A 26,902-nucleotide genomic window follows, 5' to 3' on the forward strand; every position below is an offset into this window, starting at 1 on the left:
CAGTAATGTACATAAGGTAAATACACAAATATATAATGAAGCATATATAATGAAAAAAACCAAAAATAACATGATATATATTAGACAAACACAGCACACAATAAGAAAAGAGGTTTCCTAACAAAACATGATACAGAGTACAAAGGCACTACCGAGCCATATTGCAACAAACTCAGTTTCTATGCAAAATCTAAACTAATTTCAACACTACTCACAAGAGATTTGTAAATAGAAAATAAGTCAAATCCTAAAATGTGTTCAGCAAAGGACAAAAAACACACAAATAATTTTGACTCAAGAAACAGTTTTCAAAAAACAAATGGAAAACTTGCTCACTTGCTCTTTAACAGTCTTTGGTGCGGATAAGTAAATAATATCAAATTCTTTATTGTGGTCAACAGCCTCAAAAGCTTTACTGAAGAAAGTTAATAAATTAGTTAGACAAGACTATCACACCTAAAATTAATTTTTCATGTCCCTCTGAAAATTCTTACAGACTTAATACCCGTTTTTATGCAACAGTTCAAGCGATCTCGGACATACAATGCCACCCCACCCCCCTTCCCGATACTTCTATCTACTTGGAACAATTTAAAACCCTGTATATGACATTCCGCAGGCATGTCCCAACTTTTTGAATTAAACCACGTCTCAGTTAAGGCAAATACATCAATGTTATCTAATCTCAACTCGTCCATCTTATTCCTAGCACTACGGCAATTAGCATAATAAACATTGAAAGACTCTCCTTTCTCTTTACCATTCCTGCTCATTTCTGTTTTTCTACTAAACCTATTACTGTCCTTATCACCCAAGGTCCCTACACTGGGACTTCACAGTTTTCCCGCCAAAACCCCATACCACTAACTATTCCTAGTTTAAAGACCTAACAGCTCCCTCCACTGCATTGGCCAGTGCTCCCACCCCACACCTAGATAAGTGAACCCCATCCCTGGCATACATGTCATTTCTGCCATAGAAGAGGTCCCAGTTGTCAATGAATGTTACCGCATTTTCCTTACAGTATTTGTCCAGCCAGCAATTGACACCAATTTCTCTGGACAACCATTCTTTTCCAACACCTCTCCTTGGCAAAATGCCACATATGACAGGGTTTGCACCCTTCCTCCTAATTATATCTATCGCTGACCTAACCTGCTAATCAGGTCCTCACTCCTACGTCTGCCAACATCGTGCTTCCAGCACTGAGACAGATAATATCTTACCTTCTTTCATCATGACGTTCCCAGTATTCGACTCACATTCATCGGGTAGCATAAGAATGTATTGGATGTTTCCACAACAGTTTCCACGGCAGTCTCTTTCTTCTTCATCATCAACTTCTTTCCCTGCTGTCCAGCCACTGACAAGTTTCCCTTCTTGACTGAGGACTCAAAACAGGAGGACTACTCCGAATCTTTTTGTTTTCCTCGGTCAGTCGCCGAATTTCCATATTTACCAACCTCAATTCTTCCTTAATTAAGTAAAGTTGCTCGATGGAGGGCATCTTGCTTCAATTCTAGAGAGCACGCAAACAGGCACCTGGAGAAGAAACAAGTGTAAAAGGAAAGAAAGAGAGATTTTGGGAAATGTTGAGTGAATACATGGGAAGATTTGAACCAAGTGTGAGAGTAATGGTGATTGAATGCTAAAGTGGGCAATTGTGGAGGGAGTAGTTAAATCTGGGGTGCCAGGGGTAAATGAAAATGAGAAATATTGGATCGTTATTTAGTTGGAGAGTTGAAGAGGGTTAGAATAGTTTTAAAAATGCAATATTTAGAATCTGGGGCAAAAGTTTATGGTTATAGGAGAGTGGGGTGCAGGAGGAAAGAGGAGTGATTGGTGGAATGATGAAGTAAAGGGGTGATAAAAGAGAAAAAGTTAGATTATCAGAGGTTTTTACAAGTGTTATAAGAAGATTAGAGTATATGGAGAGTAAAAGAATGGTGAAGAGAGTGGTGAGAGACTGCAAAAGGAAAGCAGATGATAGAGTGGGAGAGGCACTGTCAAGAAATTTTAATGAAAATAAGAGAAAATTTTGGAGTGAGTTAAACAAGTTAAGAAAGCCTAGGGAAAATATGGATTTGTCAGTTAAAAACAGAGTAGGGGAGTTGGGGGAGATGGAGGTATTGGGTAGATGGCGAGAATATTTTGAGGAACTTTTAAATGTTAAGGAAGAAACAGAGGCAGTAATTTCATGCACTGGTCAGGGAGGTATAGCATCTTTTAGGAGTGAAGAAGAGCAAAATATAAGTGTGGGAGAGGTACATGAGACATTACGTAGAATGAAAAGAGGTAAAGCAGCTGGAACTGATGGGATCATGACAGAAATGTTAAAAGCAGGGGGGGATATAGTGTTGAAGTGGTTGGTACTTTTGTTTAATAAATGTATGAAAGAGGGGAAGGTACCTAGGGATTGGTGGAGAGCATGTATAGTCCACTCACAGTAAATTCATTAGTTATCTTAAAGTATTTGTTATCTTAATGTAGGGAGAGAGAGGTGAGTAGTAATTATTTGTAGGAAGTCAGGTGCAGGTAGCCTAGGTGCAGGTACCCCTGGCTCCCCGTCTCATACTTAATATACGATATTTAAAACATCCCAGAGGTAAAATGAACATACAGTACACTCATTATTTACCTTAAAATATGTGTAGTCTTAATATAGGAAGAAAGGCGAGTAGTATTTATTTCTATAAAGTCAGTGTAGATAGCCAGTAGGTGTAGCCCGCCTGGGCTACACCTACCAGCTACCTACACTGGCCCAGAGTCATATTAACATCGACATGCCTTGTTCACTGATTTTAATCATTTCTAACAACTACCTTTAGATGCCATCATAAACGAAGGTAGAAGTAATGAATAATTCGTGCCGAAATTTGTAAACAAAATCGGAGTGGGGGAGTGGCTGGGCCAAACGCACATTCATACATGTTTTCTCTGATGGCTGAGCAGAGAAAACATAATGTTGTCCCTCCGCCCAGCTACCACATAGGTCCACAAGTATTATTATCAGAGAATATAAAATATGCAATAAATGCCAGACAACAAGTTTACACTAACTTATATTAAGTTAGCAATAGAAATAGGCATTAAAAACACAATAAAAGGTAAGATACACACAGAATACACTTATTACTTACCTTAAAATATTAATATTAATGTGTGAGAGGTGAGTGGCAGGGTGTTTATTGAATAAAATAAGAATGGCACACCATCATCCTCTAACTTGGCACTTAAACAAAGAGCTTACAACTCCTTTTTATTACAGCTAACCTTAGACGCCATCGTCAATGAGAGCCAACTAGTTAATGAAACAGTAAACGAGAGAGAGAGAGAACGAGATACAGACTTGAGACAATGTAAGAATACAAAGTGAACAGGTAGTGGACGATCACTTGGTCAGGCGAAATAAATACATATTAATGTGTGTCTACTTTTAGTTCATTCACGTTCATTTGTAAGAGTTTGTAAAACATTTACCTCAAAATTTTTTTTATTCTAATAATAATTACCTCACAATACAAATACTCTAACATTGTGTACAAGTTGTACAAGTTAGTTCAGAATAAACAAACACTAATACACCATTTTTAGAGTGAATGAAGATAATAATAATAATAATAATAATACAGTGCACCCCCGGATAACAATCAGCTCCTAACTCGACCAATTATGTAAGTTTATTTTTGTAAGTGCTTTTGTAGGTGTATTTTTAGGGGTCTGAAATGGACTAATCTAATTCACAATATTTCTTATGGGAACAAATTCGGTCTATAACGGCACCCAAACAGACTTCTGGATTGAAATAATATCGTTATGCGGGGGTCCACTTTATTATCATCATTAATATTAATAATTATTATCATTATTATTAATTATAAAAAGTACTAAACCCACAAGGGTCGTGAATTGCTATACATAGAGTAAAGGCATACGAAAAGAATATTTTTCTACACTTACCCCCCCAGTGTTTGACTAGAGAAAATATAATTCTTCCAACATTACCTACACAGCTGCTTTGTAAACAAATCTCATACTTACATCAATTTTTATTCTGAGTGTATGTATCATGGTTATATGCTATGTAATGGGTTTCATATATAATTTTGAGGAAAATATCATAGACGGATTAATGAAAATGCCTATACATTGGACCCCCGGCAAACGATATTTTTTCACTCTAGAAGTATGTTCAGGTGCCAGTACTGACCGAATTTGTTCCAATAAGGAATATTGTGAAGTAGCTTAGTCCATTTCAGACCCCCAAACATACACGTACAAACGCACTTGCATAAATACACTTACATAATTGGTCGCATTCGCATGTGATCTTTATGCACGAGTCCACTGTATTGATGTAAAATAAGACATTTAGTGTGCGCAAGAGTGATTATTATTACGTAGTATTGGCATCATGAGTAGAGAGAGACTTAGCGATTTTAATGTGTACCTGCGCAGCAGCACAGTGTGTAAGTATATTTAAGTACAGGCACAAATAAGTATAATTATCAGAGTACATATAAAATATGAAGTAACTTTAAAACACTTAAAATTTTGGAAAGTTTCCTGACGTAATAGATGTGGTCATGGAAAATGTAAACAAACCGGGTGGGGGGCGCCGTATTTAAAAGAATGCTTGCCGTATAGCAAATTTTGGTCATAATTTGACATCGCCGTATTACCAGAACGCCGTAAGGAAAAATGCCATAAAGCGGGGCCTTACTGTATGTGAAAAATATTTAGATAAAGGTAGGGAAGTTTTTATTGCATTTATGGATTTAGAAAAGGCATATGATAGAGTGGACAGAGGAGCAATGTGGCACATGTTGCAAGTATATGGAATAGGTGGTAAGTTACCAAATGCTGTAAAGACTTTTTATGAGGATAGTGAGGCTCAGGTTAGGGTGTGTAGAAGAGAGGGAGACTACTTCCCGGTAAAAGTAGGTCTTAGACAGGGATATGTAATGTCCCCATGGTTGTTTGATATATGCTAAAGTGTAATAGGTTCACTATTTTGCCATTATATTATATCATAGTGACTATCTGTCCATTGAACTTTGTTTACCTTTACTTAATTTAGTCCCTTATATATTTTCTCCTTCATTTTAGCATAACTACCTCAGTTCATATATTCACAATTGTTAAAATAATCAAAGTGCTATTCTCAGGTGCTAAAGTGTAATAAATTCACTATTTTGCATTCAAATACTCCAGGTGCTATAGACTACCTCAGGTGCTACTGATTTTACTTTTAATACATTCTTTTATTATTATATCCATTAGTTCCTTTATTTTAACTGTAAATATCTACTGTAGTTCATAAACTCACTTGTTAAAATAATTAAGGTCCTATTAGATACTTAAGTGTATAACTGAATTATCAATTCTGCAATAATCCCTTTTTCTTTCAAATTTTTACAAGTTTTAGATTAATCACGGTGTCTTAGTCATAAGTCTAGTTGTAGATTCAATATAAATCTTATCATTTTACTCAAAAAATCTAGTTTGTAAAATAACTCTCATCGTATGATTACAGACATAGATCCTGATGTAAACTTTTTACAAAATGAATTACATGAATCAACAAGTAACTGTAATTACTACACAGCAGACCAAGCAAAGACATTACTCAGTGCAAACAGTAACATAACCATCTTTAACTACAATGTCAGATCCTTGAGCAAACATTATGATGACCTCACAGCATTACTCAGTTCTTCATTCCAATATATCAATCATCACACTCAAAGAAACCTGGCTTAAGCCTGATATTACACATGTCTATACCATTCCTGGCTACATGGCCATACACAACTATACAACAGACCAACGAGGAGGAGGAACAGCTATATACTATTCAAATCAACTCGAATATATCAATAAATCTTGCACAAGGGATGAACATGGAGAATATATCATAGCCAAATTTAATTCAAAAGACCTGCAAAAACCCCTCACAGTTATAAACATCTACAGAGTACCACAGTCAAACATTTATCACTTTAGTGAAAAACTAGGAAACATGATTACTGATGCACACATCAGTAAGAATGATAACAAATTCCCACTCCCGCCAGCATACTCCAAAAATTTTCAAAAGTCTGAATCTACTCACCATTAAGAACATCCATACTTATTCATGTGCCTACTACATACATACAACACTTAACTCTGATATTAACCCTCCCCTCAAACATCTCCTTGCCAAGCTCAACAGAACACATGACCATAACACAAGGCACAGATCACTCTTTGATGTTCCTCGTGTCCATCTCACGCTATGCAAAAACTCAATGCACATAAAAGGCCCTAAAATCTGGAATTCATTACCTGTAAATATAAAAGAAACACTACCTGTTTATAAATTCAAGTCACTTCTCAAAGATCACTTACTCACCCAAAACCAAATAAATACTGAATAACTGAACCTTATAAATTGTATATCTTAAATGTTTCTCACAATTATATCACATAAATATTAAACCTAAAACCCAATCTAACTTTATTATTTTTTAAATACACTACCTAACAGAATACTCCATTCTACTGAATGTACAACAATGCATGCAACCATATGACCTGTTTTCGTAATACTCACTTGTGCTTTATAGTAATCTGTTTACATTAATGTTTTATCACTGATTTCATCATTGCTTAGTTAATCTTAAGTTAATTTTAAGCCAGCCCGTAATGCTATGCATAGTATAAGTGGCTTTGGCATGCTGCTCTTATCTGTATTTTTTTGTACCTCTGTATGTGTGCTCAAATTGTAAATAAATAAATAAATAAATAAATGATGAGTGAGACTTCAGTAGGATTAGTTGGAGCTAGGAATAGAGTATTTGGATAGTTGCCAGTGAGGTACTCGCTCGGATGGGTATTTGAGCTGTGAATTTGACTCGCTAGCTTTGATCCTACAGTAGAGAAGAAGACATTAAATTTGTCGGCCATGTCTACGGGTTGCACGTGAGGTTCGTCTCGTCAAGTCTGTCTTTCTGTCTCTGTCTGTCTCTCTGTCTGTCTGTCTTTCTCTCTCTGTCTCGCTCTCTCTGTCTCGCTCTCTCTGTCTCGCTCTCTCTGTCTCGCTCTCTCTGTCTCGCTCTCTCTGTCTCGCTCTCTCTGTCTCGCTCTGTCTCTCTCTCTCTCTCTCTCTCTCTCTCCAGTCGGTTTCCTCGAGCCCAAAATTTGGGAGAGGGTTTGCCAGGTACTTTTCATGTCACCTTTCATTTCACTAGATCTATTTTCACGATAGATTCCCTTTCATTTACGTAGTACTTTTGCTAGTATTGATGTGTATCTTTTAGTAAATTCTTTGGTAATTAAGCCTAATCTGAACTGCTTTTCAATTTGGTGTATTTTATTAATAGATTTGAGGATACTTTTTGTTAGCCATGGGCTGTTTAGCCTCTTTTCTGTGATCTGTTTCGTTTTGACTGGCCAATGTTTGTTGTAGAGGTTTAGGGTTTTATGTAAAAAATTGATATCTTCATCGATATTATTACTGTCGTCTAGCGCTCTCTGCCAATCGATGGCACCTAGAGCTAGTTTTAGGTTGTTTATCCATGTCTCGAGTAAATGACCCTCCAGACAACAGCATCCCTACTCCTCCCTCAGTGTGAACATTGTATTTCCCACCTCCAAGAGATGACAAGTACAAAAGCTGATTTCCATTTTTCTTTTATTATCACACTAGCCATCTCCCACCAAAGTAAAACAAAATAGAGGAAACACATTTACCATCATTCACTCACTTGCTGTCTTCCCAGAAGTGTGCTAATATTCCAGTTCAGATGGCCCCTCTAAATGCAAATACTACTACTACTACTACTACCCACCTACAGGGCTCAAGTCCAGCTAATTGAGTTCCCTGAATACCTTCATGATAGTGAAATATTGATGATATCTTCATCTCCCCAGGTAATAGCTTGCTTGTAGTATGTGTTTGGAAATTGGAACCACATATTCCTCCCAGTCAAATTTGCATAATCGGGTTAAATTCGTGAGCGTTACACCCGAATTTACACCTGCAATTAATGCACTATTTACTTTGTGTCAAAATAAAATCACGTACTACATCACTTTTTAACCCTTTCGGGGTTTTGGCTGTACTAGTACGGCTTACGTGCCAGGGTTTTTGACGTCCTAGTACGCGTAAATTCTAGCGCCCTCGAATCTAGCAAGAGAATGCTGGTAGGCCTACATATGAAAGAATGGGTCTATGTGGTCAGTGTGTGCATTATAAAAAAAAATCCGGCAGCACACAGTACTTAATGAGGAAAAAAAAAAATTTGACCGTGTTTTTGGTTTAAAACAGCGAGTTTGCACTATATTTTCGTATGGTATTTATTGTTGTATTCTAGTTTTCTTGGTCTCATTGTATAGAATGGAAGACATATTACAGAAATTGAGATGATTTTGACTAGTTTTACAATGAAAAGTACCTTGAAATTGAGCTCAGAGTAGCAGAAATGTTTGATTTTCACCAAAGTTCAAAAGTAAACAAATCATGCTAAGCGTCCAATACACGTCAACTGGCAAGTCTAATATTCTTTTGCAAGTGTGCTGATATTATTTATACCATTTCTACACTAATGCAGTAGTCTGCATAACAGTAAGTCTTATTATTTTTGTGAGAATAAAAAATCAAAGTGGAAAGCAAAAGAAATGTAAGAGGAGCCTGGGAATGTGCCTAATGAACAGAGGAAATGTTATTTTAGTGCCAGGAATGTCTTTCTTGTTTATTCTGGACCCTATTTGGAAATTGGCATCTTCTGAAATTTGTGTGAAATTGGCAAAATTCTGACAACTTTATTGGATAGTTGAAATCAGTAAATGGGTGGTTTCTTGTACTCATTCAATAGGACAAATGGAGTTCTAGTGAAATATTTATGATTTTTGTCAACTAGTACATTGGAATTGGCCAAAAATAGGGCTCAAAGTGGGCAAAATCGCCGATGCGTAAACATCGTCGAGACCGCTAACTTTGCGAGAGCATAATTCCCTGAGTTTTCCATCAAATTTCATACTTTTGGTGTCATTGTGATTGGGAAGAGATTCTCTTATCTTTTCATAAGAATTTTTTCTTTTTTTTTGAAATTTTGGCGACCCTGAGAACAAGTCTCTGAGAGGGCCTGGCGACCCCCAAAAGGGTTAATTGCTGTATTTCTGGGTTTATAACTATGAAAAATAGAATATAACAAACCTATAACTATTTTCATGAATGGAATAACCAAATTGTAAACCCTTGACTAACAAACAAACACACATGTACCATCTTGGAAATTTATAAAAATCATTATTATTTTTTACTATTATTATTAATACTGTACTATAATTATTACATAAGAATATTTTCAACATCTATATATAAAAACTTTTTCCTACATAAAACAGCCCTTTATTATACCTAACTACTAACTACTATTAACTTCTATTTTTTTTATATTAACATAGTGGCTGTTTCCAGAGGCTTTTGCTGTCATTTACGCCATCCCTGTCTTGCCAGTGGTATGCCTACACTACACTTAAAAAACAAACATATCAACACCCCCTCCTATATTAACTTTTAATATACCTTCCTAATACAATTATTTCATACACAAAACTATTGCACACACTAACGAGTGTCCAACACGACATTGTTACCTAGTCTGCCGTAGTACGGATGTTAGCGAAGCGATTGTACCAGCCCGTGGCCAAGTCCTCGTGTTTGGCAGCCATGGCTGCCGTGTGACAGGCAGTCGTAGCATACAAGTGTCTCCAGAGTTCCTCTAGTAGAGCCAGGAACACAACATCGGCGTCTACGTACACCGGAGCATCCACGTCTTTTAGAAGAGACTGCAAAACAACGAGCTGCATCATTCACAAAGCACTAGAAAAAAAAAACTGTGGTTCCCAACCTTTTTTGTGTCATGCCCCACCTTGACACCTCACAAAATTTGACATCCCACTGATATAAACACAAATTTAGGTGCTGAAAACATGTAATATTGAGTAAAAATACAGTACAGCTAACTTCAATTTATTTTATTGCAACATTGGCTTGAGTCCTGAAAATGGGAAGTACAATGGATGCACTTTAAAAAAGGGGTTTGGGATATTGGCAGTTTGGAAGGACGTGTTGTGTATCTTTATACGTATATACTTCTAAACTGTTGTGTTCTGAGCACCTCTGCAAAAATAGTGATTATGTGTGAGGTCAAACTGTTGAATGATAATCAAAGTATTTTCATTTTAGAAATTTTCTTTCTTTTTTTGGGTCACCCTGCCTCGGTGACCCAAAAAAACAAAAAATTCAAACTGCCCCTAAAGCCTTGAAATTGCCCACCTGTGGGGCATACGTCCCACACTGGGAATCTCTACACTAGATAAATCTGCTTTTTCAGTACCTGTAATAAACAAACTTCTCTTATAAACCTTTCATATAAAATGAAATCATTTTTCTTGCACTTAAGACTGAAAAAGTACATCAAAAACTGCATGATGCATCAAAATGTTCTCATAGTACATGCCACTCAAGTGAAAGTATATTTTAAATTACATTTACAAATAAATAAATAAATATAAATATATAAATATATTTTTTTTTTTTATTATCACACTGGCCGATTCCCACCAAGGCAGGATAGCCCGAAAAAGAAAACCTTTCACCATCATTCACTCCATCACTGTCTTGCCAGAAGGGTGCTTTACACTACAGTTTTTAAACTGCAACATTAACACCCCTCCTTCAGAGTGCAGGCACTGTACTTCCCATCTCCAGGACTCAATTCCGGCCTGCCGGTTTCCCTGAATCCCTTCATAAATGTTACTTTGCTCACACTCCAACAGCACGTCAAGTATTAAAAACCATTTGTCTCCATTCACTCCTATCAAACACGCTCACGCATGCCTGCTGGAAGTCCAAGCCCCTCGCACACAAAACCTCCTTTACCCCCTCCCTCCAACCTTTCCTAGGCCGACCCCTACCCCGCCTTCCTTCCACTACACACTGATACACTCTTGAAGTCATTCTGTTTCGCTCCATTCTCTCTACATGCCCGAACCACCTCAACAACCCTTCCTCAGCCCTCTGGACAAGTTTTGGTAATCCCGCACCTCCTCCTAACTTCCAAACTACGAATTCTCTGCATTATATTCGCACCACACATTACCCTCAGACATGACATCTCCACTGCCTCCAGCCTTCTCCTCGCTGCAACATTCATCACCCACGCTTCACACCCATATAAGAGCGTTGGTAAAACTATACTCTCATACATTCCCCTCTTTGCCTCCAAGGACAAAGTTCTTTGTCTCCACAGACTCCTAAGTGCACCACTCCCCCTTTTACCCTCATCAATTCTATGATTCACCTCATCCTTCATAGACCCATCCACTGACACATCCACTCCCAAATATCTGAATACATTCACCTCCTCCATACTCTCTCCCTCCAATCTGATATCCAATCTTTCATCACCTAATCTTTTTATCCTCATAACCTTACTCTTTCCTGTATTCACCTTTAATTTTCTTCTTTTGCACACCCTACCAAATTCATCCACCAATCTCTGCAACTTCTCTTCAGAATCTCCCAAGAGCACAGTGCCATCAGCAAAGAGCAGCTGTGACAACTCCCACTTTGTGTGTGATTCTTTATCTTTTAACTCAACGCCTCTTGCCAAGACCCTCGCATTTACTTCTCTTACAACCCCATCTATAAATATATTAAACAACCACGGTGACATCACACATCCTTGTCTAAGGCCTACTTTTACTGGGAAAAAATTTCCCTCTTTCCTACATACTCTAACTTGAGCCTCACTATCCTCGTAAAAACTCTTCACTGCTTTCAGTAACCTACCTCCTACACCATACACTTGCAACATCTGCCACATTGCCCCCCTATCCACCCTGTCATATGCCTTTTCCAAATCCATAAATGCCACAAAGACCTCTTTAGCCTTATCTAAATACTGTTCACTTATATGTTTCACTGTAAACACCTGGTCCACACACCCCCTACCTTTCCTAAAGCCTCCTTGTTCATCTGCTATCCTATTCTCCGTCTTACTCTTAATTCTTTCAATTATAACTCTACCATACACTTTACCAGGTATACTCAACAGACTTATCCCCCTATAATTTTTGCACTCTCTTTTATATATAAATATATATAATATATATATATATATATATATATATATATATATATATATATATATATATATATATATATATATATATATATATATATATATATATATATATATATATATATACAGTCGACCCCCGCATAACGATCACCTCCGAATGCGACCAATTATATAAGTGCGTTTGTACATTTATGTTTGGGGGTCTGAAATGGACTAATCTACTTCACAATATTCCTTATGGGAACAAATTCCATCAGTACTGGCACCTGAACATACTTCTGGAGTGAAAAAATATCGTTAATCGGGGGTCCACTGTATGTATGTATGTATGTATATATATATATATGTATATATATATGTATATGTATGTATATATATATATGTATATATATATGTATGTATATATATATATATATGTATATATATATGTATATGTATGTATATATATATATATGTATATATATATGTATATGTATGTATATATATATATATGTATATATATATATGTATGTATATATATATATATATGTATATATAACAAAACAAGAACATTTCCTTTTACATTTACAAATATATACAGAAGAAATGGTTAATAGAAATGGTTTCCCACAAGGCTGGGCGACCCGACAACGAAGAAACGCTCTCGTCGTCGTTCACTCCATCACTGTCTGTCTTGCCAGAGGCATGCCTTCCCTACAGTTCAAAAACTGCAACATATCAACACCACTCCTTCAGAGTGCAGACACTGCATTTCCCACCTCCAGGACTCGAGTCCAGCTAACTGGTTTTACTGAATCCCTTCATAAATGATACTTTCCTCACATTCCAACGACGAGTCAAATCATAAAAACCATTCGTCTCCAATTGCTCCTATCTAGCATGCTTGCGCATGCTTGGTGCAAGTCCAAGCCCCTCGCACACAAAAACCTCCTAACCCCCTCCCTCCAACCTTTCCTAGGCCAACCCCTACCCCCACCTTCCTTCCACTGCAGATTTATATGCCCTCAAAGTCATTCCATTTTCTTCCAGTCTCTCTAAATGTCTAAGGCACCTCAGCAACCCCTTCTCTGACCACTGAATAAAACTTTTAGTAACCCCGCACCTCCTTTTAATCCCCAAACTACAGATTCTCTGCATTATATTCACCACACATTGCCCTCAGACATGACATCTACACCCTTCTTGTTGCAGCATTCACGACCCATGCTTCACACCCGTATACGAGTGTGGGTATAACAATACCTTCATACATTTCCCTCTTTGCTTCCACGTACAAAGTTCTTTGTCTCCACACACTCCTCGCCCTTTTCCCATCATCAGTTCTACGATTCACATCGTGTTCCGATAATGAGTCCACTCCCAAATATCTCAAGACATTCACCTCTTCATCCAAACTCTTTCCCTCCAATCTAATATCCACTTATTGATTGCCTAAATTTTTGTTATCCTTATCACCTTGCTCTTTCCTACATTTCTCAGTAGTACCAGTAACCAGTTACCAGTATCAGTAGTGACTCACTACCAACCATCTGTGTCAATCATTTGTTATTCACTGTTGCATCTGACCTTGGCATGTTTTTGAATGCCGCTCACTCCTAGACGTCATTCGTGAGGCAGTCTAAAGATAGGGAGCAGAGATGGGTGAGCGGCATTCAAAAACACGCAGAGGTCAGCCGCAACAGTGAATAACGAGGGATTCACACAGACAGTTGGTAGTGAGTCACTACTGACACTGGTAACTGGTATGGTACTACTAAAACGTTCACTTTTAATTTCCTTCTTTTACACGACCTACCAAACTCGTTCTCCAACCTCTGCACCTACATTTTTAATTAAAAACTTGTTGCGACTGAGAGTTGGCTACATGTATTATTCCCATGGAGAATCACTAAGCCTGCAGAGGTTATTCAGTAACGACAAACAGCATGTAATCGGACTTTATATAAAATAGTGGAGGGCTGCTTCAATTCCTTAAATCAAAAGTCCTTCAAGATATCCACTTAGAGGGTAGTTCACAATGCAAAGAAACACACACAAAAATAAAGATAAGAAATGCTCTATATTTTTAGTGTTTTACTGAGGTCCTCTTCAGCAGACTCCTGAAAAAGACCTCTGCACCGAGGCAAAATATATGTATGCTATTCGTAAGACAAAGGAAATCCTACCAGAGACAAAAACAGTAAGAATGGTAGTCAGTACATGTACACCTCCAGATAAAGTATTTACTATGCTATGTTGCACTATTCTTATATTCTGTCTTATTTATTCCATGCGGGCTATTACATTCACTGCAAAGTACATACTCAACCTGCATGGGTCATATGGACCTTAGAGAATGGAAGGTAATCAGGTCTGATGCCAAGGGGGAACAAATCTCTTAATGGTTCTATTTATTACCTTCCCCATGGCCAGTCTCAGACCATGCTTCCTAGCTTGAAAATGATGTGTATAGTGAATGTAAGCAGAGGTTTGCAAGACACACCTGTCATTTTACCTGTTCATGAGACAAAGTGCACAACATCAATCCAACCTCAGCTGTAATGCCTTAATTTGTTTTTTGTATACCTTTTTTTGTCCATGAATATAAGCAAATAATAATTGTTGCTACTGTAGTCTTAAGTCAGGCTTAAGCTTGCCCAAAATACTACTCTGTATAACCATGGGCTTTCTCCGTGCAGAATCAAATGTTGCCCGTCTCTATACAAACGTTGCATCGTGTGGAAATTTGACCTTGATTTTTTTTAACACGTCAGCCATGTCCCACCAAGGCAGGGTGATCCAAGAGAGAATAATACTCTCACCATCGTTCACGCATAATCGCTGCCTTTGCCGAGGTGCTCGGATATGGCAGTTTATGTGTCACTCTGAACGGCCAACATCCCAAACCCCTCCTTCAAATTAAGTGCAGGCACTCTGCTTCCCACCTCCAGGACTTAAAGTCCAGTTAACCAGTTTCCATGAAACTCTTCACAAAATATTACCCTGCTCACACTCCAACAGCTCATCAACTTCCAAAAACAATTTTACATATTTTGAACATTTTAAAATTACTAGTCAATGTGACAGGCTCGAACCGATGAACTTCGATGAGAGACAAGAGAACGAATGCACCGGGCCGTGTGGCCAGTACAAACTGAATGAGATTCTATTTTGCAGTCGTCTGACAGGATGGTAGCTCCTCCCTCGATGGCTGCTACCAATCTATAACCTGTGAGCATTGGTTCTTTGAATTAATCTCCATCCTTTCACAAGTAGCAAAAGACCACCTGTGAAATGTCTAAACATGGCTTCACTTGTACTCTGCATAACCATGGCCTTAAACACAGACTCCAGTGTCACCTATTTCTGTATCAACACTGCATCGTGTTGAAATAAACTTGTACATATAAATTTATATCTACTAACATAAAATGATAATACTTGACATACTGTTCAAAGTAACATTTATGAAGGGGTTCAGGGAAACGGCAGGCCGGACTTGAGTCCTGGAGATTACAGTGCCTGCACTCTGAAGGAGTGTTAATGTTGCAGTTTACAAACTGTAGTGTAAAGCACCCTTCTGGCAAGACAGTGATGGAGTGAATGAGTGAAAGTACCCTGCCTTGGTGGGAATCAGCCAGTGTGATAATAATAATAATAATAACATAAAATGATAACGTACGTTCAAGAAGAGTATGTACGTACTTTTCGTGAAGAGTACGTACCAAGTGTGAAGAGCCCGTCAATTTATGAAGAGTACGTACAAGCATGAAGAGCACGTAAATTCGTCAAGAGTATGTACGGGCATGAAGAGTCTCTGGGATGAACAAGGCTTGTAGAGTTTCCTCCATGCTGATGCATCTTGTCCTGGTGGGAAGGTGATGCTGTGAATGTTTTGAGATAGATTCTCTCCCTCACTTCTGCTGGCCACGATGCATGCTGTAACATAACCACTATGACAAAATTTGATAAGACAAGTGAAAGCCAAATTTCAAAGCATCTCTTAGAAATGGAAAAATGGTTGGCAAAAGCATTTCAGAATTTTTGGGGATCTTTCATCAGAGCCAAATTTAAAAAAAAATTATAGAAAAAGGTCACATACAGGAGAGAAACATTATGATGGTCCATCCTGCATCACTGTCAATAATCAAGAAGCAATCGAAGCTTTGTCATAAGGCTCCTCCACTAAGTGCAGGTTACTGGCATATTCTTCCAGCCACAGTATTTTGACTTGGTTTTTCTAAAGAAGAAGAATAATAAGAAAAAACACAACGGTCTTACCAGAGGCTCATGTTGAGAACATTTCTGACATACAGTCAAGTTTCAACATAATGAACTAATAGGGGGAATTTTCCAATCATCTTGCATCAAAAAAAAAAAAGGGGGGAAAAAAAAGGGAAAAAAAGCACTAAATTATGTATTCTACTGTATACCTAATATAGTACACTGCAGTAGTCTGGAACATAACCTGTTGTATAAGTGGGGCCCTCCTGTACTGCAGTAGTCTGGAACATAACCTGTTGTATAAGTGGGGCCCTCCTGTACTGCAGTAGTCTGGAACCTAACCTGTTGTATAAGTGGGGCCCTCCTGTACTGCAGTAGTCTGGAACATAACCTGTTGTATAAGTGGGGCCCTCCTGTACTGCAGTAGTCTGGAACCTAACCTGTTGTATAAGTGGGGCCCTCCTGTACTGCAGTAGTATGGAACATAACCTGTTGTATAAGTGGGGCCCTCCTGTACTGCAGTAGTCTGGAACCTAACCTGTTGTATAAGTGGGGCCCTCCTGTACTGCAGTAGTCTGGAACATAACCTGTTGTATAAGTGGGGCCCTCCTGTACTGCAGTAGTCTGGAACATAACCTGTTGTATAAGTGGGCCCTCCTGTACTGCAGTAGCCTGGAACCTAACCTGTTGTATAAGTGGGCCCCTCCTGTACTGCAGTAGTCTGCAACCTAACCTGTTGTATAAGTGGGCCCCTCCTGTACTGCAGTAGTCTGCAACCTAACCTGTTGTATAAGTGGGCCCCTCCTGTACTGCAGTAGCCTGGAACATAACCTGTTGTATAAGTGGGTCCTCCTGTACTGCAGTAGTCTGGAACATAACCTGTTGTATAAGTGGGCCCCTCCTGTACTGCAGTAGTCTGGAACCTAACCTGTTGTATAAGTGGGCCCTCCTGTACTGCAGTAGTCTGGAACCTAACCTGTTGTATAAGTGGGCCCCTCCTGTACTGCAGTAGTCTGCAACCTAACCTGTTGTATAAGTGGGCCCCTCCTGTACTGCAGTAGTCTGCAACCTAACCTGTTGTATAAGTGGGCCCCTCCTGTACTGCAGTAGCCTGGAACATAACCTGTTGTATAAGTGGGGCCCTCCTGTACTGCAGTAGCCTGGAACATAACCTGTTGTATAAGTGGGGCCCTCCTGTACTGCAGTAGCCTGGAACATAACCTGTTGTATAAGTGGGCCCCTCCTGTACTGCAGTAGCCTGGAATTTAACCTGTTGTATAAGTGGGGCCCTCCTGTACTGCAGTAGCCTGGAACATAACCTGTTGTATAAGTGGGGCCCTCCTGTACTGCAGTAGCCTGGAACATAACCTGTTGTATAAGTGGGCCCCTCCTGTACTGCAGTAGTCTGCAACCTAACCTGTTGTATAAGTGGGCCCCTCCTGTACTGCAGTAGCCTGGAACATAACCTGTTGTATAAGTGGGGCCCTCCTGTACTGCAGTAGCCTGGAACATAACCTGTTGTATAAGTGGGGCCCTCCTGTACTGCAGTAGCCTGGAACATAACCTGTTGTATAAGTGGGGCCCTCCTGTACTGCAGTAGCCTGGAATGTAACCTGCTGTATAAGTGGGGCCCTCCTGTACTGCAGTAGCCTGGAACCTAACCTGTTGTATAAGTGGGGCCCTCCTGTACTTCAGTAGCCTGGAACCTAACCTGTTGTATAAGTGGGGCCCTCCTGTACTGCAGTAGCCTGGAACCTAACCTGTTGTATAAGTGGGGCCCTCCTGTACTGCAGTAGCCTGGGACCTAACCTGTTGTATAAGTGGGGCCCTCCTGTACTGCAGTAGCCTGGAACATAACCTGTTGTATAAGTGGGGCCCTCCTGTACTGCAGTAGCCTGGAACATAACCTGTTGTATAAGTGGGGCCCTCCTGTACTGCAGTAGCCTGGAACATAACATAAGAACCTAAGAAGGAAAACTGCAACAGGTCTACTGACCCATGCAGAGCAGGTCCATGTCCCCCCCCTCAGATTAGCCCAATGACCCACCCCCCGGATTAGCCCAATGACCCACCCCCCGGATTAGCCCAATGACCCACCCCCCGGATTAGCCCAATGACCCACCCCCCGGATTAGCCCAATGACCCACCCCCCGGATTAGCCCAATGACCCACCCCCCGGATTAGCCCAATGACCCACCCCCCGGATTAGCCCAATGACCCACCCCCCGGATTAGCCCAATGACCCACCCCCCGGATTAGCCCAATGACCCACCCCCCGGATTAGCCCAATGACCCACCCCCCAGATTAGCCCAATGACCCACCCCCCAGATTAGCCCAATGACCCACCCCCCGGATTAGCCCAATGACCCACCCAGTCTGGCCACCTCCACTCAAGGAAGGAGCACAGCACCAGACCCAGCAGCACAAGCTAGTCAGGTCCAACTCACACCCACTCTTGTATTTATCTAACCTATTTTTAAAACTACACAACGTTTTAGCCTGAATAACTGTACTCGAGAGTTTGTTCTACTCATAACCTGCTGTATAAGTGGGGCCCTCCTAAGAGGGCTGTAATTTGACATTACTGTGGTTACAGTAATGTCAAATTACAGCAGTGTTGAGTTACAGTAATGCCAAGTTACAGCAATGTCAAGTTACAGCAGTGTTGAGTTACAGTAGTGTCAAGTTACAGCAGTGTCGAGTTACAGCAGTGTCAAGTTACAGCAGTGTCAAGTTACAGCAGTGTCAAGTTACAGCAGTGTCAAGTTACAGCAGTGTTGAGTTACAGCAGTGTCAAGTTACAGCAGTGTTGAGTTACAACAATGTCAATTTACAGCAGTGTCAAGTTACAGCAGTGTCAATTTACAGTAGTATCAAGTTACAGCAGTGTCAATTTACAGCAGTGTCAAGTTACAGCAGTGTTGAGTTACAGTAATGCCAAGTTACAGTAATGTCAAGTTACAGCAGTGTTGAGTTACAGTAATGCCAAGTTACAGCAGTGTTGAGTTACAGCAGTGTCAAGTTACAGTAATGCCAAGTTACAACAATGTCAATTTACAGCAGTGTCAATTTACAGTAGTGTCAAGTTACAGCAGTGTCAATTTACAGTAGTGTCAAGTTATAGTAGTGTCAAGTTACAGTAGTGTCAAGTTATAGTAGTGTCAAGTTACAACAGTGTCAAGTTACAGCAGTGTCAAGTTACAGCAGTGTCAAGTTACAGCAGTGTCAAGTTACAGCAGTGTCAAGTTACAGCAGTGTCAAGTTACAGCAGTGTCAAGTTACAGCAGTGTCAAGTTACAGCAGTGTCAAGTTACAGCAGTGTCAAGTTACAGCAGTGTCAAGTTACAGCAGTGTCAAGTTACAGCAGTGTCAAGTTACAGTAGTGTCAAGTTACAGCAGTGTCAAGTTACAGCAGTGTCAAGTTATACACAAATGCACCAACAGTCACGAGGATACTCAGTAACTACTGAAACTATTAAAACCACTGACTAGTATCTAACTATCTAACAGTTATAATTATAACCATTATTTTTAAAGGGGTGGATAGGTAAACCAGTGGAAGGCCTCAGTCAGATGACCAAAAGCTCCAAGGATGTTAGTGGCTTTCTTTGTATTTAACAATATTTTATAACACGTAAATCACACATTTTATATTATGCAAAGAAATAAAATCTAATAGCATTCGAAGACCCGTGTCAGGAAACACTTGTCCTGTTTCCCGACAAATCTTACCTAAGCTAACCTCGGACACCTAAGTTAACCTCGGAGTCGAGGTACAATACACTGTTAACAACCTCATGTTGTGAACATTTTGTATTTGAAATATATTTGTACAATAAAACAGGAAATAGGTGGGGTTTGAACCCATGGCAAGTGAGTCATAGTTGTATAATATAATTGTCTGGATGAGCATGCAAACAAGCCAGGCCAGAGGTCAACCTACGGGAGTAACAAAAACATTCAAAATCTGTAAGGGTTTTCACGAGATAAATTTTGAGTACCTTATCTGATAAGCTTCAAACGGAACAAAAAGACGCAATACTGTATCTGGAACAACACACAAATAACCCGCACGTACGAGAATAAAATTACAATGCAGTTTCAGTCCAAAATGAGCATAAGTGTCTTTCTATGTGCTTCATCTCTTCAATGTTGATAACTTAAAAAGCAACTTGAAAATTAATGTACTGTTGTATTTTGGGATACTAGTTTCTCTGTAATATTAAGAGAATGTCTATGCAATTAAGTTTCCAAGCTGGTGTTTCTTATGGGGGTTAAATTAGTGTTGCACTGTGTATGTCCTAATTTGCCACTTTTAGTATGTACAGGGAATTGAGGTTAAGCAATACAAACTAGGATATCTTTCTCAGATCACCAAAGTACAAGGGATTGGGGTTATGCAATACTGCAATACTTTATTTTGGATTGCTAGAGTACAAGGGACTGGGATTATATATATATTTTTTTTTTTCATTGAAGTACAAAAGACTGGGGTTATGCAATACAGGAATACCTTCCTCAGATCACTGAAATATTGTGGGCTGGGGTTATGCAATACAGGTCCTCCATCACAAATCTGGCATCATTGGGACCTGTAGTGTGCCGGATTACTGAGTTTGCCGGATTACAGAGTGGTTAGGTTAGAATACACTTAATAAAATTAACTAACTTGACTTACACAAAGTTCATTGAACATCGGCAAAAATCGAAAATTTCCGCTAATTTGAGCTCAATTTCAAGGTACTTTTCATCATGAAAGCAATCAAAATCATGTCTATTTCTGTAATATATCTTCCATTCTATCAAATGAGTTAAAAAATGAGAATACAACCATAAAAACCATATGAAAATATACTGCAAAGAGGCGGCTAATGGCCGAGAAGTGAACTCCCTTATTTATCATCCGTCTTTTTTATTTTTGTTGTACGTTAAGAAGCATCTTTCCATCAAACATTGCCCAAGTTTCAATGAGATAGCCCAGCAAACAACCGAGAAAAAAAATATTAACCAAAAATCATATATGGCAAGTCCAAGCTTGTTTGTACATGTATGTGTAGTGTGACCTAAGTGTAAGTAGAAGTAGCAAGACATACCCAAAATCTTGCATGTTTATGAGACAAAAAAGACACCAGCAATCCTACCATCATGTAAAACAATTACAGGCTTCGGTTTTACACTCACTTGGCAGGACGATAGTACCTCCCTGGGTGGTTGCTGCCTACCAACCTACTACCTAGACAAGAATATATATGCAAGAAAAATAAATATTGAAATTAGCATTGTGTTACGAATGTGAAAATTACGAATGTGTCAAGGATTGTTGGGATGACAGATCATATATAAACAAATACAGATCATATATAAACGAATACATCACGTTACATTAAATCCGCCATACGAATCATTTGAACACAAAAATTTTGCCTCGCCTCATAAGCTCGCATCATTCGGTAAATTTCAGTGTTTTTTGTGCTTGTAACTGCAAAGTCATCATGGGCCCCAAGAAAGCTTCTAGTGCCAACCCTGTGGTAAAAAGGGTGAGAATTAGTATGGAAATTAAGAAAGATTTTGAAGGGTTTAGGGTTAACCCTGAGAAGCCTATGCAAAGTCCTAATGGAAGGGGATTCCCCTTCTAAACATTAACACCATCCACACACTCCCCTCCTCCCATCCCATCACATTTATCACCAGATCTTCAATAAAGGTAAGTATCATGTAATTATACATGTCTTCTTCAGTTTGTGTGTATTAAAATTAATATTTCATGTGGTAAAAATTTTTTTTTCATACTTTGGGGTGTCAGGAACGGATTAATTTGATTTCCATTATTTCTTAGGGGGAAAATTAATTCGGCTAACGATAATTTCACCTAACGTTGAGCTCTCAGGAATGCATTAATATCGTTAGGCGAGGGTCCACTGTACTTATATTTGTGAGAAAAAGTAGATGGTGGTCATGGTGCCTCTGGTGGATTAAGTACACACTATGACAATACAAGGATCTCAATGGAAATAAGTCACTTTGACCTTTTCTGGGTTATCTGATGGGTAATTTACACATTTTTTACTATGTATGATAACTGTGGTCATCTTAATTAGTGTACCTGTACCTAAATGACCTTAAAAGTGGGTCATTAAGGCTCCACTAACCTTGACACCAGCAGTCACGGAGGTGGTGCTAAACCCACAAGGATTTAGTCCCTGGAAGAATGCCAGGATTGGGGGACTAAGGCTCTTGATCCAGTGCCTTGCATTAGAGCCATTTACCAAGCATCAAAGTACCTCCCGAGATGAGGAGGATGGGGGAAATAAATGGTTTAAAATACCCATAAGATAGCTAATGGAATTCCACTGTGGGAAAAGCATCATTAATAAAGGTTTTAAATGGTAGGATCTAGCAAGAACCTGTGGAAATGTGCACCTGTGTACACTTGCAAATGCACACCTGTGTGCCCTTGCAAAGCGCACATGTGTGCCATTGCAAATGCGCACCTGTGCGCCCTTGCAAAGGCATGCCTGTGTGCCCTTGCAAAGGCGCGCCTGCGCACACTTGCAAAGGCGCGCCTGCGCACACTTGCAAAGGCGCGCCTGCGCACACTTGCAAAGGCGCGCCTGCGCACACTTGCAAAGGCGCACCTGCGCACACTTGCAAAGGCACACCTGCGCACACTTGCAAAGGCACACCTGCGCACACTTGCAAAGGCACACCTGCGCACACTTGCAAAGGCACACCTGCGCACACTTGCAAAGGCACACCTGCGCACACTTGCAAAGGCACACCTGCGCACACTTGCACAGGCGCACATGTGTACACTTGCAAAGGCGCACCTGCGTACACTTGGAAAGGCGCACCTGTGTACACTTGGAAAGGCGCACCTGTGTACACTTGGAAAGGCGCACCTGTGTACACTTGGAAAGGCGCACCTGTGTACACTTGGAAAGGCGCACCTGTGTACACTTGGAAAGGCGCACCTGTGTACACTTGCAAAGGCACACCTGCGCACACTTGCAAAGGCACACCTGCGCACACTTGCAAAGGCACACCTGTGCACACTTGCAAAGGCACACCTGTGCACACTTGCAAAGGCACACCTGTGCACACTTGCAAAGGCACACCTGTGCACACTTGCAAAGGCACACCTGTGTACACTTGCAAAGGCACACCTGTGTACACTTGGAAAGGCACACCTGTGTACACTTGGAAAGGCACACATGTGTACACTTGGAAAGGCACACATGTGTACACTTGGAAAGGCGCACCTGTGTACACTTGGAAAGGCACACATGTGTACACTTGGAAAGGCACACATGTGTACACTTGGAAAGGCACACATGTGTACACTTGGAAAGGCACACATGTGTACACTTGGAAAGGCACACATGTGTACACTTGGAAAGGCACACCTGTGTACACTTGGAAAGGCACACCTGTGTACACTTGGAAAGGCACACCTGTGTACACTTGTGGCTTTATTAGTAATAAAGTCACTTATACATCACTATGTATAATAACTTTAGTTACGTTTAGCAGAATAAACTTACGAAGTCAATAAAACTTACCTAAACTCTAAGGTGGTAGTTGTCGTGGTGTTTCTATAGGAGTTTCGACCTTACCGACGTCAGTAACACAGAGGTGTAGAGACACGTCCTCCCACCTTGACGTTCCTGGAGCTACTGACAGCAGCTCGCCAGTCTTGTTACTCTTGTTTCAAACTGTTGAATGGTTGTTAATGTCTTGTTAACCATGGTTAATTATGACTGCTGAGTATATATGTATGTATATATGAATATGTATGTATATATGTATGCATATATATATATATATATATATATATATATATATATATATATATATATATATATATATATATAAATATATATATATACATGTATATATATATACATGTATATATATATACATGTATATATATATATACATGTATATATATATAATTTATTTTTTTAACACAGCCGTCTCCCACCAAGGCAGGGTGACCCGAAAAAGAAAAACTTTCACCATCATTCACTCCATCACTGTCTTGTCAGAGCGATGCTTTACACTACAGTTATAAAACTGGCACATTAACACCCGTCCTTCAGAGTGCAGACACTGTACTTCCCATCTCCAGGACTCAAGTCTGGTCTGCCAGTGTCCCTGAATCCCTTCATAAATGTTACCTTGCTTACACTCCAACAGCACGTCAAATCCTAAAAAACATTTGTCTCCATTCGCTCCTATCTAACACACTCACACATGCTTGCTGGAAGTCCAAGCCGCTCACACACAAAACCTCCTTTATCCCCTCCCTCCAACCTTTCATAGGCTGACCCCTACCCCGTCTTCCCTCCACTACAGATTTATACACTCTCAAAGTCATTCTATTTTGTTCCATTCTCTCTACATGTCTGAACCACCTCAACAACCCTTCCTCAGCCCTCTAGATAGCAGTTTTCATAATCCCACACCTCCTCCTAATTTCCAAACTATGAATTCTCAGCATTATATTCACACCACACATTGCCCTCAGACATCACATCTCCACTGCCTCCAGCCTTCTCCTTGTTTCAACATTCACCACCCATATTTCACACCCTTATAAGAGTGTTCGTACAACTATACTCTCATACATTCATCTCTTTGCTTCCATGGACAAAGTTCTTTGTCTCCACAGACTCCTAAGTGCACCACTCACCTTTTTCCCCTCATCAATTCTATGATTCACCTCATCTTTCATAGACCCATCCGCTGACATGTCCACTCCTAAATATCTGAATACATTCACCTCCTCCATACTCTCTCCCTCCAATCTGATATCCAATCTTTTTGTCATCTAATTTTTTTTTGTTATCATCACCTTACTCTTTCCTGTATTCACTTTTAATTTTCTTCTTTTACAAAGCCTACCAAATTCATCCACCATTATTACTAATAAAGCAACTCCTCTTCAAAATCTCCCAAAAGCACCGTGTCATCAGCAAAAAGCAACTGCAACAATTAACACTTTGTGTTAGATTCTTTATCTTTAAACCCCACACCTTTTGCCAACACCTGAGCATTTACTTCTCTTACAACCCCATCTATAAATATATTGAACAACCATGGTGATATCACACATCCTTGTCTAAGGCCTACTTTTACTGGGAAATAATCTCCATCTCTCCTATGTACTCTAACATGAGCCTCACTATCCTCATAAAAACTCTTCACTGCTTTCAGTAACCTACCTCCTATTCCATACACCTGCAACATCTGCCACATTGCCCCCCTATCCACCCTGTCATATGCCTTTTCCAAATCCATAAATGCCACAAAAACCTCTTTACCCTTAACTAAATACTATTCACCTACATGTTTCACTGCAAACACTTGGTCCACACACCCTCTACCTTTCCTAAAGCCTCCTTGTTCATCTGCTATCCTGCTCTCTCTCTCTTACTCTTAATTCTTTCAACAATAACTCTACCATACACTTTGCCAGGTATACTCAACAGACTTATTCCCCTATAATTTTTACACTCTCTTTTGTCCCCTTTGCCTTTATACAAAGGAACTATGCATGCTCTCAGCCAATCCCTAGGTACCTTACCCTCTTCCATACATTTATTAAATAATAGCACCAACCACTCCAAAACTATATCACTACCTGCTTTAAACATTTCTATCTTTATCCCATCAATCCCAGCTGCCTTACCCCCTTTCATTCTACTCACTGTCTCATGAACTTCCTCCACACTCACAACTGGCTCTTCCTCACTCCTACAAGATGTTATTCCTCCTTGACCTATGCACGAAATCACAGCTTCCCTATCTTCATCAACATTTAACAATTCCTCAAAATATTCCCTCCATCTTCCCGATACCTCTAACTCTCCATTTAATAACTCTCCTCTCCTACTTTTAACTATCAAATTCCTTCGTTCTCTAGGTTTCCTCAACTTATTAATCTCACTCCAAAACTTTTTCTTATTTTCAACAAAATTTATTGATAACATCTAACCCACTCTCTCATTTGCTCTTTTTACATTACTTCATCACTTCTATACTGCAGAAACCTCTCATATGCTAACTTTTTCCTCCCATTCTACATCATCATTCCACCATTCACTCTTCTTCACTCCCGCACCCACTTTCTTGTAACCACAAACTTCTGCTGAACACTAACACTACATCTTCGACCCCATTGTCTATACTCTCACTAGCCCATCTATCCTCCAATAGTTGTTTACATCTTAACCTAACTACCTCCTCCTTTAGTTTATAAACCTTCATTTTCTCTCACTTGCTGCTTCTATTCTCCTTGTATCCCATCTACCTTTTACTCTCACTGTAGCTACAACTAAAAAGTGATCTGATATATCTGTGGCCCTCTATAAACATGTACATCCTGAAGTCTACCCAACAGGTTTTTTCTACCAATACATAGTCCAACAAACTACTGTCATTATGCCCTACATCATATCTTGTATACTTGTTTATCCTCTTTTTCTTAAAATATGTGGTAACTTTAACCAAACCCCTTTCTATACAAAGTTCAATCAAATGCTCTCCATTATCATTTACA

At 39.6% G+C, this 26,902-nt stretch overlaps 1 long non-coding RNA gene across 4 annotated transcripts in view; it reads right to left on the minus strand.

Moving 5' to 3' along the window:
* Positions 1-405: 405 nt before the first annotated feature.
* The window catches only part of LOC128698342 (uncharacterized), a 69,535-nt gene continuing 43,038 nt past the window's right edge, over positions 406-26,902 (minus strand). Inside the window, exons 6-9 of one of the 4 annotated variants that reach the window (XR_011394624.1) lie at positions 23,901-24,053; positions 15,842-16,055; positions 9,646-9,837; positions 406-8,024 (exon numbers count right to left, since the gene is read on the minus strand). This is a non-coding gene — a long non-coding RNA (uncharacterized lncRNA). Of the gene's footprint in view, positions 9,838-15,841; positions 16,056-23,900; positions 24,054-26,902 lie in introns of all 4 variants that reach the window. The other 3 variants (XR_011394625.1, XR_011394622.1, XR_011394623.1) reach the window with 3 other exon arrangements.

Source organism: Cherax quadricarinatus, chromosome 92 (genome assembly GCF_038502225.1).
Source record: "Cherax quadricarinatus isolate ZL_2023a chromosome 92, ASM3850222v1, whole genome shotgun sequence".
Lineage (NCBI taxonomy): Eukaryota > Metazoa > Arthropoda > Malacostraca > Decapoda > Parastacidae > Cherax > Cherax quadricarinatus.